Source organism: Triticum urartu, chromosome 4A, assembly GCF_056163025.1.
Source record: "Triticum urartu cultivar PI428250 chromosome 4A, HENAU_Tu73, whole genome shotgun sequence".
In the NCBI taxonomy this organism is placed as follows: domain Eukaryota; kingdom Viridiplantae; phylum Streptophyta; class Magnoliopsida; order Poales; family Poaceae; genus Triticum; species Triticum urartu.
Genome location: NC_141876.1, coordinates 449,893,122 through 449,907,232, shown reverse-complemented (window position 1 = coordinate 449,907,232; position 14,111 = coordinate 449,893,122).

Genomic DNA, 14,111 nt, shown 5'->3' with positions numbered 1-14,111 from the left:
GACGTCCTCTAATTGTTGTTTGCATGTTTTACGTGGCTGCTATGGGTTTCTAGCAAGAACGTTTCTTACCTACGCAAAACCACAACGTGATATGCCAATTGCTATTTACCCTTCATAAGGACCCTTTTCATCGAATCCGATCCGACTAAAGTAGGAGAGACAGACACCCGCTAGCCACCTTATGCAACTAGTGCATGTTTGTCGGTGGAACCGGTCTCACATAAGAGTACGTGTAAGGTTGGTCCGGGCCGCTTCATCCCACGATGCCGCCGAATCAAGATAAGACTAGTAACGGCAAGCATATTGAACAAAATCAACGCCCACAACTACTTTGTGTTCTACTCGTGCATAGAATCTACGCAATAGACCTAGCTCATGATGCCACTGTTGGGGAACGTAGCATAAATTCAAAATTTTCCTACGTGTCACCAAGATCTATCTATGGAGTCATCTAGAAATGAGGGAGGAGTGGATCTACATACCCTTGTAGATCGCGCGCGGAAGTGTTCAAGAGAACGGGGTTGATGGAGTCGTACTCGTCGTGATTCAAATCACCGATGATCCTAGCGCCGAACGGACGGCACCTCCGCGTTCAACACACGTACGGAACGGAGACGTCTCCCACGCCTTGATCCAGCAAGGAGGAGGGAGAGGTTGATGGAGATCCAGCAGCACGACGGCGTGGTGGAAGTAGCGGGATTCCAACAGGGCTTCGCTAAGCGCTGCGGGAGGAGGGAGATGTGTCACGGGAGGGAGAGGGAGGCGCCAGGCCTTGGATTGGTTTGCTCCTCCTTTTTCCCCACTATATATAGGGCCAAGGGAGAGGGGGAGGCGCAGCCCTTGCCCCTTCCTCCAAGGAAGGGTGCGGCCAAGGGTGGGGAGGAGTCCATCCTCCCCAAGGCACCTCGGAGGTGCCTTCTCCCTTTAGGACTCTCCCCTTTTTCCTCTCTCTTGGCGCATGGGCCTCTTGGGGCTGGTGCCCTTGGCCCATATAGGCCAAGGCACACCCCCTACAGCCCATGTGGCCCCCCGGGGCAGGTGGCCCCACCCGGTGGACCCCCGGGACCCTTCCGGTGGTCCCGGTACAATACCGATGACCCCGAAACTTGTCCCGATGGCCGAAACAGGACTTCCTATATATAATTCTTTACCTTCGGACCATTTCGGAACTCCTCGTGACGTCCGGGATCTCATCCGGGACTCCGAAAAACTTTCGGGTTACCGCATACTAATATCTCTATAACCCTAGCGTCACCGAACCTTAAGTGTGTAGACCCTACGGGTTCGGGAGACATGCAGACATGAACGAAATGTTCTCCGGTCAATAACCAATAGCAGGATCTGGTACCCATGATGGCTCCCACATGTTCCACGATGATCTCATCGGATGAACCACGATGTCAAGGACTTAATCAATCCCGTATATAATTCCCTTTGTCTATCGGTATGTTACTTGCCCGAGATTCGATCGTCGGTATCCACTACCTAGTTCAATCTCGTTACCAGCAAGTCTCTTTACTCGTTCCGTAACACATCATCCCGTGATCAACTCCTTGGTCACATTGCGCATATGATGATGTCCTACCGAGTGGGCCCAGAGATACCTCTCCGCTTACACGGAGTGACAAATCCCAGTCTCGATTCGTGCCAACCCAACAGACACTTTCGGAGATACCTGTAATGCACCTTTATAGTCACCCAGTTACGTTGTGACGTTTGATACACCCAAAGCACTCCTACGGTATCCGGGAGTTGCACAATCTCATGGTCTAAGGAAATGATACTTGACATTAGAAAAGCTATAGCATATGAACTACACGATCTAGTGCTATGCTTAGGATTGGGTCTTGTCCATCACATCATTCTCCTAATGATGTGATCCCGTTATCAACGACATCCAATGTCCATGGTCAGGAAACCGTAACCATCTATTGATCAACGAGCTAGTTAACTAGAGGCTTACTAGGGACATGGTGTTGTCTATGTATCCACACATGTATCTGAGTTTCCTATCAATACAATTATAGCATGGATAATAAACGATTATCATGAACAAGGAAATATAATAATAACCAATTTATTATTTCCTCTAGGGCATATTTCCAACACGTAGATCATACTCTCCCCTCTCGTTGCTATGCATCACCACGATCTTGCATGAGCGTAGGAAATTTTTGAAATTACTACGAAACCCATCACTTGCCTAGACTCCAGGTTGGTGCATCAAAGGAAAACTCTATGGGCTCAGTGACTGGCGTGAATTTCCTTCCTGGAACTTGAACTTGAATCATCCAGCGCTCCTCCTCTCGTAAAGTGGCATTGTAAGTCCCGGTGAAGCTTGGTATTCTGATGTTCAGGTACCTAGTGACTTCCTTCAAGTGGCGTCCAAAAGGTGTGTCTTCATCTGGTTGTGCAAACTTGTTCCTTGCGTCCGCCATCCTAAAGAGGAGAAAATAGAGAGGAGTCAGAAATGAGAAGAGAGTAGTGACCTAGGGTTTTGGCTTAGTAGTCGTGTCCTACAGTCAGCGTGTACTCTGATACCATCTTGTAGCGACCAGACCTCAAACGGTCGGATCTCTGTGCATAAGTGTCATCCCTGGATCGGTAATGCTGACACACACAGTACTTGAAGGATTTATAACAGAGTAGCAATCACACACTTATTACATCGAATGTCTCAAAAGAGAACTTATTACAATAAATATGGATTAAGGCCATCTAATACGATAACAGCGGAAGGCTTGGAAGATAAAGTGAGTCCATCAACTCCAACGACATCACTGAGTGAAAGACCATGACCTAGGGCTCCTTACTCGTCGTTTGAAAAGTCTGCAACATGATACGTTGCAGCCCAAAAACGGGTCAGCACATGGAATATGCTAGCAATGTAACACAAAAGAGTAATAATGCTATCGCCACATGCATTTATGGCTGGTGGAGGCTGTATGGTTGATATGTTTTGCGAAAAGCCAATTTTTCCCTACTGCAAAGGAATATATTTTATTTAACTACCAAGTTGGTTGAAAAACATTGAGAAGGTAAACCCCCCCTCAATCCCTATTAAAAGTAATTAATACCCCAACAAAATTTATTTAGAGTGATGAGATCAACATGATAATCCAAGAACCAGATACTCAATATGTCCTTAACCGGGGACACGGCTAACCATGATTAGTTTGTACACTCTGCAGAGGTTTGCGCACTTTTCCCCACAAGACTCGATCTCCTCCGTTGGATTTCTCGCACTACATGGTGTTTGAGAAACGGATGACTGAGACACAGTCTTTCAGAAGTGTTAGCACCTTACGATGGGTAGACAGTACCATCTACATCCCCTACACCTGCTAGTCTACCACTGTAAGAGTTCACACGACTTAATCAACTATGCCAGAGCCCATAATGGCTTGTGGCTGCACACGGAAGTTTCTAGCATGAATAATCTCATGATCCCTTTGATCCTGGGTGGCAGTCCATAGGAGAATCACACGGTACCCCGGGATTTCCAAAAATACAGACAATCACTGGAATTCCCCAGGTGCCTCAATCCACCCAGATGTGTATTTAAGTTGCCACCTTAAGATAACCATTAATTAAGAATACTCACATCTGTCATGAATACACTCAAACCCAATCCACGTCTACGAGCATAGCATAGCAGTATAAGCAACGTAGAAGTAACTCCCAAGGTTTGATAGTAAACAGGTGAATAGGTACTACCTCAACTACTTCCCAACCCGCAATGTAATTCAGATCCTAACCATGCAATTGTTTGAGGATTGATCTAGTGCAATAAAACTAGGTAGTAAAGAGGTATGATCAAAGTGTTACTTGCCTTGCTGATGATCCGCAAAACCTAGAGACTCATAGTAGCACGCTTCACACTCCGGGTACTCTATCGCAACAAAAAAGCATACAATAAGAAATCAAGCAAGGTCACGGGTAAAACTCAAATAAGAAATCTAACTAGAAAGTTCAACTTAAGAACTCCGGTTTGCAAAAAGAATCAAATCAAACGAAGCAACAAAACTCGAACGGCGAAAGAAACACGCTTCGTTTACTAATCTGGAATAAAGTCAAATTTTACAGATGCAAAAAACTTGTTTGGGTTGGTTAAACAGAAAGAGGGATTCGAGACGAAACTCTAGGCGCTTGAATCGCCTGATTCCGATAAACGAGCGAAAAGTTATACTAGAACGAAAATCGGATCAGAAATCATGATCGAAAATAATCGCGGAAAATCCAAGAAAAAGAAAAACTGACGAACAGGCTAACGAACGAACATTTGCTGTCTGCTGCTAAGCGGTGAAAACCGTTCGTTAAAACGAACTAACGAACGGGCGTTCGCTAAATAACAAAACAGAAAAAAAAACCGAACCGGATCTAAAAAAAGGGATCTAGGTTTTCAAAAAAACCGAACGGTTTTTCTTCCGACGAAACCGGCGGCGGATCGGGCGGCTACCTCGGGAAGGGGTCGCCGGGTGGCGGGGCGGCGGTGACTCCAGCGATGGTCGGCGGGACGGCGGGCGGCGGGGCACCGAGGGCGGTGGCGTCACGGGCGGCAGCGTCGGGACTCGGCGGCGGCGGCGACCTGCGGCGGCTTGCAGCGGCGGCGGGTGGCGGCGCTAGGGTTTCGGGGGGGGGGGGTCTGGGCCGCGGCTCGGGCCTCCTGGCTCTTAAAGGCCGGCCGGGCGCAGTGTCCGGGTCGGACACGACCCATTAAATCGGTTGGTGTTTTTTAAAATATTCCGCGTAGAAAAACAAAAAAAGAAATACTAAACGGAATCCTGAAATAAATTCGTCCTCTAAAAATAGGCCAGACAAGGTGAACATTTATTTGGGCCTAAAATGCAATTTTGAAAAACGCATATTTTTCCTAATTCAAATAAAATAGCGATAAAACTCCGAATAGAAATCTTATTTGATTTTAATTTTAAATCTCCAATATTTCTTTATTTTGAGGAAGTCATTTTATCCTCTCTATTTTTATTTTTATAAAATAAATATTCAAGAGAAAAATAGTTAAAATCAAATGATCCTCTCTTCAAAATTTGAGAAAACTCAAATATGAAAATAACAAAATCCCCAACTCTCTCTGTGGGTCATTGAGTTGCGTAGAATTTCTAGGATCAACCAAAATGCAATAAAATATGATATGCAATGATGATCTAATGTATAACATTCCAAATTGAAAATTTGGGATATTACAAGATGATTACATGTGTCGTCATTGCAGACACACAAACTTGGATAATCATCATTGTAGGAGTAATCCTTGTGTATAAGGATCTCACTACGTTAGTTGTACCATATGTACTGACAACAGTAAGTCGTATGGTGACTTACTGATTTTTACACAATGTATGTTGTATTTTGTATTGCAATTCAGAATTGAGATTCCATCGGGAATCAATCATATATGTCTGAATCTAGTGAATCTAGTGATCCACATAGATATGTAATCACTACATCTATCAACTGCAGAGATAGATGATTTTGTACTGCCAATGATATAAGTTATTGGAAAGAGATTCCACCTCTGGTGAATAGTTGGGTATCTGCATGAAACCTTGTGCTACAATACTTGCTGTTTGTTTCACCACCTCATTGTTCTCAATTCTGTTTCCAGAAGAAAACTGGTGTAGGTATTGCTTATGAATACCTTCCCATTATTGAGCAAGATCATTTTTACCTAGATTATACCCTTTGCTTGAGTCCAGTCCGAGTGTTGTTCACACTTTGCCATGGCCATGGTCTTTGGATCTGAATCATTTGAAAGGTTTTTGCAATCTAGTTGAGAAATGTATGTCGACAATTGTAGACTTCCGGTTATATGATTCTCCAGAATCTATATATTAATATATAGTTGATGGAAATATCATTACCCATGGTGACTGCTCGCGATTTCCCAATGCGATTGAGTCGGGTATTCCGATGTCCCGGTCATCGTGTGCACTATGACCTGGGTTGGTGGAGGTTTCCCGTCCATTGGGTGTATACTACCCATTAGGTGTCTGCCAACGTGAAGTTGACTTGCATTTACTGATTCACATGCATTGATATCCTTGCTTGCGATAAGCTGAATCCTGATGTACTTCTGCCATACATCTCCCCCTGTTGCTTTGAATGGGGAGTGGAGTGGATTTTGTTGGTACCTCCACTCTTTCAGGCGTACTTTTGCAGGATTGCAGGATTGTGTGACACCTTTATAGTCAGCAAAATAAATCTGGCAGGTTATTTGCAATGTGTTGCAAATCTTCTGAACGCATAGTTCAGATCTTTGAGTACGTGGATTTGAGGCAGAAATGTGTTGAACATTCCACTAATTTCCTGGCATTATTTATGGTACTTGAAATCTCCTCCTAATGCCTGGAAATGTTCCTCATTGAATCAGCATACTGGCCTTGAATAACTTCCCATGCGAGGGGCTTGAGGTATTGACGGAAATACAGTTATTCCTCACATAGATCCCAACTATATGTTGAGGGGCCAATGATGTATGCTGGGTGGTGATATCGGTATGCAACCGAATTACCGCAGATAGGAAATACTTGGAAGATATCCACATATCAAAGATAGAGGGGAATAATATTATGCAGTTCTTTCATGAGCGTGTAAAACTGCATGACTCCAACGTAAAGTTGGCAAGTTGCAATTCCAAAGTAAAGATAATGCAATGAGCTTAACTCTTTGGATATGATTCTACCAAACCATTTTGGGTCTAGACATTAGGACAAATTGCTAAACTTCAATCCAAGGACCATAGAGAAGGCACTCAAGTAGAATTTTGCAATATTATCCATTCTATTTGCTTGAAATCGATGTCAGGATAATGAGCCAATGGTTTCTTGTGAATAAAGCACACACTTAAGACCATCATATAGATATGTATTTTAGAACCATGGAATGCCCGAATAGTCTAGTCAATGGATGGGAAGAGCCACTTACCTCAACTTGATGCATTCAAGGAGTCTGAGTGGTTCAGCGTAGACTTTAAGGTGTGCGAGCCTTAAAATTAGCTTCCCTGTGTCACTTGTAGTGCACATAAAATACAAATGGTGTTAGAATTTAGCATCATAATAATCATAAACTATTGGAATTGCTGATAGTTTCGGTTTCAACCCAATGTCTCGATGACCAAGGTGAGTATGCCAAGTTTTTCATGTACAAGACATTTTGGAAAACTATCTTGGGCGCAACTGTTGGGGAACGTAGCATAAATTCAAAATTTTCCTACGTGTCACCAAGATCTATCTATGGAGTCATCTAGCAACGAGGGAGGAGTGGATCTACATACCCTTGTAGATCGCGCGCGGAAGCGTTCAAGAGAACGGGGTTGATGGAGTCGTACTCGTTGTGATCCAAATCACCGATGATCCTAGCGCCGAACGGACGGCACCTCCGCATTCAACACACGTACGGAGCAGCGACGTCTCCTCCTTCTTGATCCAGCAAGGGGGAGGAGAGGTTGATGGAGATCTAGAAGCACGACGGCGTGGTGGTGGAAGTAGCGGGATTCCAACAGGGCTTCGCTAAGCGCTGCGGGAGGAGGGAGATGTGTCATGGGAGGGAGAGGGAGGCGCCAGGGCTTAGGTATGGTTGCCCTCCCTTCCCCACACTATATATAGGGCCAAGGGAGAGGGCGGGGGGCGCAGCCTTGGCCCTTCCTCCAAGGAAGGGTGCGGCCAGGGAGGAGCCCATCCTCCCAAGGGCACCTCGGAGGTGCCTTCCCCCTTTAGGACTCTTCCTTTCCTTATCTCTTGGCGCATGGGCCTCTTGGGGCTGGTGCCCTTGGCCCATACAGGCCAAGGCGCACACCCCTACAGCCCATGTGCCCCCCGGGGTAGGTAGCCCCACCTGGTGGACCCCCGGGACCCTTCCGGTGGTCCCGGTACAATACCGGTGACCCCGAAACTTGTCCCGATGGCCGAAATAGCACTTCCTATATATAATTCTTTACCTCCGGACCATTCCGGAACTCCTCGTGACGTCCGGGATCTCATCCGGGACTCCGAACAACTTTCGGGTTACCGCATACTAATATCTCTATAACCCTAGCGTCACCGAACCTTAAGTGTGTAGACCCTACGGGTTTGGGAGACATGCAGACATGACCGAGATGACTCTCCGGTCAATAACCAACAGCGGGATCTGGATACCCATGTTGGTTCCCACATGTTCCACGATGATCTCATCGGATGAACCACGATGTCAAGGACTTAATCAATCTCGTATAATTCCCTTTGTCTAGCGGTATGATACTTGCCCGAGATTCGATCGTCGGTATCCCGATACCTTGTTCAATCTCGTTACCGGCAAGTCTCTTTACTCGTTTCGTAACACATCATCCCGTGATCAACTCCTTGATCACATTGTGCACATTATGATGATGTCCTACCAAGTGATCCTAGAGATACCTCTCCGTTTACACGGAGTGACAAATCCTAGTCTCGATTCGTGCCAACCCAACAGACACTTTCGGAGATACCTGTAGTGTACCTTTATAGCCACCCAGTTACGTTGTGACGTTTGGCACACCCAAAGCACTCCTACGATATCCGGGAGTTGCACAATCTCATGGTCTAAGGAAATGATACTTGACATTAGAAAAGCTTTAGCATACGAACTACATGATCTTGTGCTAGGCTTAGGATTGGGTCTTTGTCCATCACATCATTCTCCTAATGATGTGATCCCGTTATCAATGACATCCAATGTCCATGGTCAGGAAACCGTAACCATCTATTGATCAACGAGCTAGTCAACTAGAGGCTTACTAGGGACATGGTGTTGTCTATGTATCCACACATGTATCTGAGTTTCCTATCAATACAATTCTAGCATGGATAATAAACGATTATCATGAACAAGGAAATATAATAATAAATAATTTATTATTGCCTCTAGGGCATATTTCCAACAGTCTCCCACTTGCACCAGAGTCAATAATCCAGTTTACATCGATATGTGATTAACACTCAAGGTCACATCCCCATGTGACTAACACCCAAAGAGTTTACTAGAGTCAATAATCTAGTTCACATTACCATGTGATTAACACTCGATGAGTTCTGGGTTTGATCATGTTATGCTTGTGAGAGATGTTATAGTCAACGGGTCTGAATCTTTCAGATCCGTATGTACTTCGCAAATCTCTATGTCATCTTGTAGATGCAGCTACTACGCTATATTTGGAGCCATTTCAAATAACTGTTCTACTTGGAGCTATTCTAAATTGTTGCTCCATTATACGTATCCGGTATCTCTACTCAGAGCTATCCGGATAGGTGTTAAGCTTGCATCGACGTAACTCTTTACATCGAACTCTTTATCACCTCCATAACCGAGAAACATATCCTTATTCCTCTAAGGATAATTTAGACCGCTATCTGGTGATCTACTCTTAGATTACCTTTGTACCCTCTTGCCAGATATGTGGCAAGGCACACATCAGGTGCGGTACTCAGCATGACATACCGTATAGAGCCTATGACAAAAGCATAGGGGACGACCTTCATCCTTCCTCTTTATTCTGCCGTGGTCGAGCTTTAAGTCTTAACTTCATACCTTACAACTCAGGCAAGAACTCCTTCTTTGACTGGTCCATCTTGAACACCTTCAATATCATGTCAAGGTATGTGCTCATTTGCAAGTACCATTAAGAATTTTGATCTATCCTTATAGATCTTGATGCTCAATGTTCAAGTAGCTTAATCCAGGCTTTCATTGAAAAACACTTTCCAAATAACCCTATATGCTTTCCAGAAATTCTACATCATTTCTAATCCATAATATGTCAACAACATATACTCATCAGAAATTCTATAGTGCTCCCACTCACTTCTTTGGAAATACAAGTTTCTCATAAACTTTGTATAAACCCAAAATCTTTGATCATCATCAAAGCATACATTCCAACTCCGAGATGCTTACTCCAGTCCCTAGAAGGATTGCTGGAGCTTTGCATACTTATTAGCATCTTTCAGGATTGACAAAACCTTCTGGTTGTATCACATACAACCTTTCCTCAAGAAAATCGTCGAGGAAACAATGTTTTGACATCCTATCTGCAAGATTTCATAAATAATGCAGTAATCGCTAATATAATTCCAACAGACTCTTAGCATCGCTACGAGTGAGAAAGTCTCTTCGTAGTCAACTCCTTGAACTTGTCGGAAAACATCTTAACGACAAGTCGAGCTTTCTTAATGGTGACATTTACCATCATTGTCCGTCTTGCTTTTAAAATCCATATGTACTCAACAGCCTTACGACCATCGAGCTGTTCTGCCAAAGTCTACACTTTGTTTTCATACATGGATCCTCTCTTGGATTTTACGGCCTCGAGCCATTTATCGGAATTCGGGCCCACCATCGCTTCTCCATAGCTCGTAGGTTCATTGTTGTCTAGCAACATGACTTCCAAGACAGGATTACGTACCACTCTGAAGTAGTACGCATCCTTGTCATCCCACGAGGTTTGGTAGTGACTTGATCTGAAGTTTCATGATCACTATCATAAGCTTCCACTTCAATTGGTGTAGGTGCCACAGGAACAACTCCCTGTGCCCTGTCACACACTAGTTGAAGAGACGGTTCAATAATCTCATCAAGTCTCCACCATCCTCCCACTCAATTCTTTCGAGAGAAACTTTTCCTCGAGAAAGGACCCGATTCTAGAAACAATCCCTTATTGCTTTCGGATCTGAGACAGGAGGTATACCCAACTGTTTTGGGTGTCCTATGAAGATGCATTTATCCGCTTTGGGTTCGAGGTTATCAGCCTGAAACTTTTCCACATAAGCGTCGCAGCCCCAAACTTCTAAGAAATGACAGCTTAGGTTTCTCTAAACCATAGTTCATATGGTGTCATCTCATCGGAATTACGTGGTGCCCTATTTAAAGTGAATGTGGTTGTCTTTAATGCCTAACCCATAAACTATCGTGGTAATTCGATAAGAGACATCATGGTATGCATCATATCCAATAGGGTGCAGTTATGATGTTCGGACACACCATCACACTATGGTGTTCCAGGCTGTATTAGTTGTGAAACAATTTCCACAATGTCTTAATTCTGTGCCAAACTCGTAATTCAGATATTCATCTCTATGATCATATCATAGATATTTTATCCTCTTGTCACGACGATCTTTCAACTTCACCCTGAAATTACTTGAACCTTTCAATAATTCAGACTCGTGATTCATCAAGTAAATATACTCAACATCTACTCAAATCATCTGTGAAGTAAGAACATAACGATTTCCACTACATGCCTTAGCACTCATTGGACTGTGCACATCAAGATGTATTACTTCCAACAAGTTGCTTTCTTGTTCCATTTTACTGAAAACGAGGCTTTCAGTCATCTTGCCCATGTGGTATGATTTGCATGTCTCAAGTGATTCAAAATCAAGTGAGTCCAAACGATCCATCTGTATAGAGTTTCTTCATGCATATCTACCAACAAACATGGTTCGCATGTCTCAATCCTTTCAAAAATGAGTGAGTCCAAAGATCCATCAACATGGAGCTTCTTCATGCGTTTTATACCAATATGACTCAAATTGCAGTGCCACATTTGTGTGGTACTATCATTACTATCTTTTGGCATGAACATGTGTATCACTACGATCGAGATTCAATAAACCATTCATTTTAGGTGTAAGACTATTGAAGGTATTATTCAAATAAACAGAGTAACCATTATTCTCTTTAAATGAATAACCGTATTGCGATAGACATAATCCAATCATGTCTATGCTCAACGCAAACACCAATCTCGATGGTAGAGGGAGCGTGCGATGCTTGATCATATCAACATTGGAAACACTTCCAACACATATCGTCAGCTCACCTTTAGCTAGTCTCCGTTTATTCCGTAGCTTTTATTTCGAGTTACTAACACTTAGAAACCGAATCGGTATCCAATACCCTGGTGCTACTAGGAGTACTAGTAAAGTACACATTAACATAATACATCCAATATACTTCTATCGACCTTGCCAGCCTTCTTATCTACCAAGTATGTAGGGTAATTCTGCTCCAGTGGCTGTTCCCTTTATTACAGAAGCACTTAGTCTCGGGTTTGGGTTCAACCTTGGGTTTCTTCACTAGAGCAGCAGCTGATTTGCCGTTTCATGAAGCATCCCTTTTTGCCCTTGCCCTTCTTGAAACTAGTGGTTTCACTAACCATCAACAATTGATGCTCCTTCTTGATTTCTACTTTTGTGGTGTCAAACATCGTGAATATCTCAAGGATCATCATACATGTCCCTGATATATTATAGTTCATCACGAAGCTCTAGCAGCTTGGTGGTAATGACTTCGGAGAACCATCACTATTTCATCTGGAAGATCAACTCCCACTCGATTCAAGCGATTGTTGTACTCAGACAATCTGAGCACAAGTTCAATAATTGAGCTTTTCTCCCTTAGTTTGCAGGCTAAGAAAATCGTCGGAGGTCTTATACCTCCTGACGTGGGCACGAGCCTGAAATCCCAATTTCAGCCCTCGAAACATCTCATATGTTTCGCGACGTTTCAAAACGTCTTCGGTGCCTCAACTCTAAGCCGTTTAACTGAACTATCACGTAGTTATCGAAATGTGTATGTCAGATGTTCGCAACATCCACAGACGACGTTCGAGGTTCAGCACACTGAGCGGTGCATTAAGGACATAAGCCTTCTATGAAGCAATGAGGACAATCCTCAGTTTACGGACCTAGTCCGCATAATTGCTACTATCAACTTTCAACTAAATTTTCTCTAGGAACATATCTAAACAGTAGAACTGAAGCGCGAGCTACGACATAATTTGCGAAGACCTTTTGACTATGTTCAGGATAATTAAGTTCATCTTATGAACTCCCACTCAGATAGACATCCCTCTAGTCATCTAAGTGATTACATGATCCGAGTCAACTAGGCCGTGTCCGATCATCACGTGAGACGGACTAGTCATCATCGGTGAACATCTTCATGTTGATCGTATCTACCATACGACTCATGCTCGACCTTTCGGTCTCTTGTGTTCCGAGGCCATGTCTGTACATGCTAGGCTCGTCAAGTCAACTTAAGTGTTTCGCGTGTGTAAATCTGGCTTACACCCGTTGTATGTGAACGTAAGAATCTATGACACCCGATCATCACATGGTGCTTCGAAACGACGAACTTTCGCAACGGTGCACAGTTAGGGGGAATACTTTCTTGAAATTTTAATGAGGGATCATCTTATTTACTACCATCGTTCTAAGCAAATAAGATGTATAAACATGATAAACATCACATGCAATCAAATAGTGACATGATATGGCCAATATCATATTGCTCCTTTTGATCTTCATCTTCGGGGCTCCATGATCATCATCGTCACCGGCATGACACCATGATCTACATCATCATGATCTCCATCATCGTGTCTCCATGAAGTTGCCTCGCCAACTATTACTTCTACTACTACAGCTAACGGTTAGCAATAAAGTAAAGTAATTACATGACGTTTATGTTGACACGCAGGTCATAAATAAATTAAGACAACTCCTATGGCTCCTGCCGGTTGTCATACTCATCGACATGCAAGTCGTGATTCCTATTACAAGAACATGATCAATCTCATACATCACATATATCATTCATCACATCCTTTTGGCCATATCACATCACATAGCATACCCTGCAAAAACAAGTTAGACGTCCTCTAATTGTTGTTTGCATGTTTTACGTGGCTGCTATGGGTTTCTAGCAAGAACGTTTCTTACCTACGCAAAAACCACAACGTGATATGCCAATTGCTATTTACCCTTCATAAGGACGCTTTTCATCGAATCCGATCCGACTAAAGTGGGAGAGACAGACACCCGCTAGCCACCTTATGCAACTAGTGCATGTCAGTCGGTGGAACCAGTCTCACGTAAGAGTACGTGTAAGGTCGGCCCGGGCCGCTTCATCCCATAATGCCACCGAATCAAGATTGGACTAGTAACGGTAAGCATATTGAACAAAATCAACGCCCACAACTACTTTGTGTTCTACTCGTGCATAGAAACTACGCATAGACCTAGCTCATGATGCCACTGTTGGGGAACGTAGCATAAATTCAAAATTTTCCT